Source organism: Tachypleus tridentatus, chromosome 10 (assembly GCF_004210375.1).
Source record: "Tachypleus tridentatus isolate NWPU-2018 chromosome 10, ASM421037v1, whole genome shotgun sequence".
NCBI lineage: Eukaryota > Metazoa > Arthropoda > Merostomata > Xiphosura > Limulidae > Tachypleus > Tachypleus tridentatus.
Window position 1 is genome coordinate 27,572,887 of NC_134834.1, and position 7,540 is coordinate 27,580,426.

The window sequence follows — 7,540 nt, forward strand, 5'->3', positions numbered from 1 at the left end:
TATCATTTCCCATTCTTTTTAATGTTTTCATTGTTATTAAATATACAAAACGAATTTTGATATCTATTTTTAGTGCTGCAATCAAAAAGTATTTTCATGGATATTTCTCTGTTATTCGTAAGAAATCTTTCCCAAAAAGTGCAAGCTAATGAAACTTTAAGTACTCCAATAAACATGAATTTTAATTCAAGCAAGTAGCCTACTAATGATTTTTGAAAGGATTATAAAGAAACTTTTCTTATAACAATGCAATTATTTTATACATTAATATTGTAATTGTTTATAGACATGTAGACTTCAGTGTATGTATATAGTAATTTAAGTTGGAAACACAAATCTGAAAGTAAAAGTCTGTTTTAAAGTGTTTCTGGACTTGAATATTTTGTTTCATTGAGCCAGTTATCCAGGTTTTCTGAAACGTTTCTAAAAGTATAATCTGCTCAGAATGTACTTGAAGTAAAAAGTGCTCAAATACATATGATACAATAAATTAAAGACAGAAAATTCCTGGGCTTGGCAAGGCATGCGCTTCGTAATCTGAGGGTCGCGGGTTCGCGCCAAACATGCTCGCCCTCCCAGCCGTGGGGGCGTTATAATGTGACGGTCAATCCCACTATTCATTGGTAAAAGAGTAGCCCAAGAGTTGGCGGTGGGTGGTGATGACTAGCTGCCTTCCCTCTAGTCTTACACTGCTAAATTAGGGACGGCTAGCACAGATAGCCCTCGAGTAGCTTTGTGCGAAATTCTAAAACCAAACCAAACCAAAAATTCCTATTTTTTGATTTAAACAGAGAAAAACATTAACAAGTAATGGACAGTTTACACTGAATAAATTACAGCACTGATGGATCTGTAACATTTTTGTTTGTGTTTTTACCTGCATTTTATGTATTGAAACCTTATTTCACCTGCACACCAACAGACTTTTATTGTCTGAACTGAAAAGTTAACCTTGAAGTTACTGCTAGTAATATAATTATATATAAATTTCTTAAAAGCACCGTACCAGCGTGGTACTCCCAAATATATCTTTTTTTCCTATTATATTTTGTATCATCTAGAAACCTGAGTTTGACAGAATTGAACCCAGTTCTTTGAGTTAGGTTGAGTGTCATCCAACCCATTAGCTTGTTGGACTTTGGACCTTAAATTCAGTAGTTTGCCTCACATTCCCACAAGAAAAAAGCAAAATCTCCCATTCCTCTCTTTAGAGCCATGTGTGTATTATGAAGGTAACAACAACCAAATCCTAATATTTGGTCTGACAAGAGTTGGTGGTGGTGTCTAGCTACCTCCTTTCTAGTCTATTGTTTCAAAGTTAAGGATGGCTAATGCAGGTAACCCTCATGTAGCTTTTCAGGAAGTTTGTTAAACAAAGTGATTGAGTTGCAGAAAGAGACAGAACACAATACAAAAACAAACTGAGCAATAACCTTTTATTGAACAGTAACACTAACCAAACTTACAGAACATCAGACAGCAATATTCTTACCCATAAAGTAAACCTGGTCAAGACCTAGAAAGAATGGGAGAGTACAATAACTATATACAAAATGAAATAGCATCATATATACCAAAGCTCATTCACTGCCCACATTGCTGTTGGCCATTCCAGTGGATAAACAGGGAAGACGTATTCTTAAGGTATAGTTGCCACACCAACAGAAAAATATCACTGTATTTCTATATAATAAATTCTACCACGCAACAGTCTTTTTCCATGAGAAAGTCCATGTAAAACCAAAGAGTAATGACTAGAATAATAGAAAACTAGTAACCCAGCCACAACTTATGTTCTCTTGTTATTTTATTTAAAATTAAGGAGGTTAGCATCATCTGAGTACATCCTCTCCTTCCTCAGGTTGTGGAGTCCCATCTCAGCACATCTGTTAGCGTATAGTGCAGGTATCATTGTGCTGTACCTGATTTCAGGTAATTGGCTGGCAGTAACTACCAGTTTAACTTCATTACTATTAATTGTTTTAGTACATTTTGCTATTATATTTTCAACACTAAATACCCAGTGTAAATAAGGTTATTTTAATACATCTTCTATTTTATGTGTGACAAGATTTGTACTGACCTTGACACAGGCTCCTCTCCCTTCAGTAATTTTCTCAAGACTAATGTAGTAATAATTCACAATTCAGTTTTATTGTAGTAACATCTGCCTTTCCTGCATACTTTTATGTTTGCTCATTTTCCATGCTTTCACTCTGTTACCTTCAGTTAACCAATCTGACCTCTGTCCTGTCTTTTCCTGTTCATTCTGTCAACATGCAGTGTCATAAATTTTATCAGGTTGCCTTAGAGCTATGTCTTACAAGCTAGATAATCCAATTTCTTATTGATTGATATGCTGCTATCGCCTGGAATGTTGTTTTTTACCAGTTTCAAAAATTCTAACCACATTCTGCGGATAAGACCTTTCTCCAGTTTCTTCTGAAGTACAAACCTGTTATGACCTTCTCTGTTACTGGTGATCCAGACAAGTTTCTTTGTGTGTTCCATATTCTGTGCTAAATCAAATTGTTTAGCTTTAATTTCTGACCAATCAGACACTGTATGTTTCTCTCTTTCTCTCCTTGTGTTCACATCTGTTTTGAATGAACATGATCAGTCTTATTCTTTACTCGTATATCCATTCTGTGACCTTTCCACTAAACTTATCTTGCTTACCTTTCTTAGCCTCACTGGCTCATAACTTGACTGATTTCCACTCTTGTGTTATGGATTTATTTTGCCTTTCTTCAAAGTGCTGGTACAATGGATTAGACTCGGTTGCTCTGAGTGCAGCCTGGCTGACTTGAGCTTTTGTCTTGTAAATATTCATATAGCTGTACTGAAAGGAGCAAGAAAACTGAGAACATGTCTTGTTTATCACACTAGGAGTTGCTAGGAAGTTAACTTCTAGTTTAGCTGGTAGAGTGTTTACTTGTTGAGAAAAACATATGTTTGATACATAAAGAAGGGAAAATGGACTATCACTTTTAAATTTAATAGCTGAAACTATTTGTATTTAACATTCTTTTAATCACTTGTTTTTACACTGACAGAGTAGTACAGAAGTACTCTAATTTTTCCACAAACTTGTTACATGCCAAATATATGCTGATTAATGAGGGAAGTTGAATAAAGATTGTAATGTAAACCAAACTATCTTTTGTATGAAGTCATCTATATATTAAAACTAAAACAAAATAATATTGAACTTGTTGTAAGTGTAACTGTACATATGATATGATTTCCTTGATATTTATGGTAGTAATTTAAAAACTTTTAGGCATAAGCACTGTAGATATTAAAACCATAACTTTCAAATTAAAAGGGACAATTAATAAGTAAAAAAAAAATATTGCAAAACCATTATTTTAGGAGTAAAATTAATCATTTGTACACACTCATACATTTCACACAATAATTGCAGATCTCACAAGATAATTGTTCCAATGTTTAGGAAGAATGTGTTAAAATTACCTGTGTTGTTGAAGAGCTCAGACTAGCAGAATTGAAAGAACAGATTTTTAGTAATAACCATTTTGAGTATAAGTTTGATTTTGTTTTCACTTGAAATAGCATGGCCAGAAGAAATTGTTATTATTTATTATATTTTTTGAACTTCTGATTAGAATGGTTCATGTAAATAGAAAGTATACTGAAACATTTTACTAAAACATAATGCATAATTTTACTTTTATCAAATTAGGTTATATATTATAAAAGGGATGCATAGTGACGGCAGTCTCATAAGTTTTCAGTTAAGCCTAGTGCTATTTTTATGTTTTTTATCTATATTATAAGCTAACATCAGTTTACTGCCTTTTCAAAACCGTGATGGTAGGTTTTTACTGTTCATTGTTAAACATATGAAATGAGGCATGCTCATTTTAAAAGATTTCATGGCTTTTGGTTTGATTTTAACTTAAATAAGTGCTCAGGTACACATTTGACAGCTGTTTTATCAATCTATATATCCTGAGAAGGTATTTTTGTATAAAAAGTCTGTCATTCAGACATAAATATTTTAGGATTGTCTTTTTATTTTTGTTTCTGTACTTTTTTAAAAACCATAATTTGAATGTTGCTCTACATCAAAGCATTAGAGAAAAAGGTAATTCTTAATATTTGCCCACTCGATAAATGAAAAACAAAACAAAAAAAAACGTTCCTGTGAGATGTGGTTTGGCTACACTATTGAGCTACTTCTTGGCCACCTTATCACAACATTTTTATTTGCTTTTAAACCATAGCTTGAAAAGTGAAAGGCATGATGATGTATAATCATTTTGTAGCCATTCTGTTTCACAGTACAGAAAAAGAAATACCTTTCACTTTTGAAAAAACTATAATATGATAGAAACTACTTCAGTTGTTTTCTCCTCTAACATAAATGATAAGTAATATCCTTCTATTCAGTTCATTGTTTCAGAATTATCTATGATGACAAATTTATTAAGAATCTCAGTCAACTTATTTATTCTGAAAGAGGTGAAAGGTTCAAATTTATCAACTTACTTAAACTCAGTGTCAGATATTATTATGAAGAAGTAATGGATGAAACAGAGAATGTATGATCAGCAGTTAAAATTCATAAATCACGTACACTTACTGTGAGTGAGTAGATTTTGAAATAAATTGTAAAGTAAACACAGTTACGTTTTTAATAGATTTAAGTGCAAAACAAAACATAAATACATATATTGTGGAACTGCAGTTGATGGTTATACATCAAATATAAAAAAATAATAAATTTCAAATAAGTCTTTCATCTTATTTGTCCCTAAAAAAGTTTTCTTATTTATGAAGAGCATCTCAGTCTTCAAAAATCTGTTGGGGACACCTTCTGGCTTCCAGATTAGCATAATAGGTGAATTGAGTAATTTCTATGCTATTTAACCAAAACAGAGAAATTGTGAAATGTCAAGTCATTGTACTTCCCATCCATGTGATAGCTATAAGTTACACGCTCTTCATTGTTCTATTTACAGAGAAATGTTTTCTTCTTTTAACAAATTACTATGGGACTCAACATTATATTCCACAGTTGTTAGTCAGTTTAGTGCTACCACTGAGTGAGATTGCTGGATAAAAGATCTGTTATTACGTATTTCAAGGTGAAATGTACCAGAGTAAATCATTTTATGCTTATGAAGAGTTTTTGCATTAAATATTGATATATGGTACAGTTGGTGCAAAAACAAATGATTAGTTTCAACCATGTTGAAGTATAAAATATTGAGTGTTTTCTATTTTCCTGATGCAAGTAAAAAAATATGTATAGTTTGACCCAAAACTGGAATATTCATGAACATGTGACTTTTTGCTGAGAGAAATAAATGGCGTTGATGTAGAATCCACCACACCAGTTTGAACAAGATGACCTGGAGTTTGCAATCCTGGCTCACTAATGGAATCACAAGTTTTTTAAACTGCCGTACAACTGATTGCACTCATGAAAGGACTATAGTGAACTGCAAAGTACCCTAATCTAATGCATTGAACATGCATGCCACTAGAGTAAAGCAACTTCATGGATGCAAGCTAATGATGTGCCATTCAAGTGTTTACCTTATCAACAAGGGTGATGAGGAACCAAGGTTTGATTTTAGAAGATGAAACTTAAACAACCACACTGTCAAGGGGAAACATCCAAACTGAAAATTTGAGGCCTGTAACAAGACCTGCAGGGCTGTAAATACTGTATATAAACTTGTTGTTAAACGTGTTCGAACTATTGTAATACTTTACATTTAAAACTAATTTTCTTATTGAAATCAGTTCAGACATATATTTTAATGTTAATTTGTAATATTTAAATTTTGTGTATGTAACCTTAATTTTATTTCATCAATTTGTAATAAGTTTAAATTGTGTATTCAGTTTTATCTGATTTTGTTTATTTCAGAAACCCATATTGATTCAGCTGTAAGCCTGAGGTCTTATAATGCTAAAAAGTCGGGCTTGGATACCAACAGAGGGTAGAGTACAAATAGATCATTGTGTAGCTTTGTGCATATCAATAACACATTTAAAAATAGTGTTATAATTTAATTTTAATCTTCTATTGTAATCTTGGTTCAAGGTATTTTATTTTCTCACCTTAATTGGTTGCTGGGGTTTTATGTTCTCACCCATGTTATCCTTATGTAAGTGTGATGAAATGTTTTATATTCACCTGAAGGAGTTTGTTAAAGCATCTTACAACCTGTAATTAACTTTACAACTTGACCACTAATGTATAATTTTGATGTTTGGGTCTGAAAAAACCTTGATATAAGAAGGGGGTGGACAGTAAATTTCTCATAGCTGAAATTGCTACTAATTTAACCCATGTATAACTATTTCAGAATACATTATTAGTCATATATTTAGGTAATTTTTCAAATTTTCATGCAAATTTATTACAACTAGCTACAACATTTTCATTATTTGGGTTTGAAAGTTTGTAAATGTGTAATGAGCCTTTTAATTAGGTACGGGTTATAGGTGGCAAGGTTTGTGTCATTTTAACACTGTGTCTTTGTCCACTCTCGGTGACAGATATTTATACAAATTTTGTTTGTTAGTATGTTTCTCCCCCTGCATATGATATTTTGACTTCTCAACAAGGTATTCAGGTTGAAATTATGGTATCTCTAATTTTTTTGGATGTATTAATTTCCCTTAAGTGTGATTGGGTAAAATCTACTTAATAACAGAAAGTTTAATATAATATGTTTAGTGATTGGGTAAAATCTACTTAATGACAGAAAGTTTAATATAATATGTTTAACAAATTGAACCTGAATTATTTTACTTTTTGAGAATGAAAAACTGTAAACAAAGTTTAACAGAGCAAAGCAACCTCTAATTACACAAAAATACAATCAAAGTTAAGGTCTGTATAAGATACAGCAGCTTTCATGGATATCTGCAGTAGTGATTAATATTTATGGATAACTATACAATTGTTTAACTCTAAGAAAATATGGCATTATATATATATATACATGAAACAATAACGTTATTTTTCTCAAGTTATGTCTGTCATCTATGTCACTATTAGTCACTTTCATAAAACAAAAACAAGGCCGCTTACATCCTCAAGGTATCGCCTGACCTATCCATGGAAAAGATCACTGTCCACTTCTGCACAGTGAACTCAACTTTACAGAAATCTTTCCTGTGAGAAAGTGTACATGAAACCAGTGTTGAATGACCAAAGACAATAAATATAGGTTGTAGGAACTTGGTTACTTTTATGGCTGGCATTCTTTATTACAATCATGTGCACTTGAGTGTATAAAAAGTCTGAAAAATCTTGTGTTAAACAAAGGGTAGAAAACATGTAATATGTTTGTATACAACAGCTATTCCACAATTTTAAGTCTGTTGTCTCATTTCAAAAGCATTGTGTGGAAGAACTATTTATTTGTTCTATTTATTCTTGTGGATACTTTACACTTGATTATCAGACATCAGTGTACAGGGTGGCCCGTAAGTCCCTACCCATCCATATGTTATTATGCCATATTCCATAATACTAATGATGAGTTAAAGG

At 32.1% G+C, this 7,540-nt stretch overlaps 1 long non-coding RNA gene across 1 annotated transcript; it reads left to right on the top strand.

Annotated features, from left to right (window-relative positions):
• The first annotated feature begins 1,734 nt into the window (after positions 1–1,734).
• LOC143228928 (uncharacterized) lies at positions 1,735–7,227 on the top strand. Its single transcript, XR_013015510.1, has 2 exons — positions 1,735–1,932; positions 5,906–7,227. It is a non-coding gene; the product is annotated as an uncharacterized LOC143228928 (long non-coding RNA).
• The last annotated feature ends 313 nt before the right edge of the window (positions 7,228–7,540 follow it).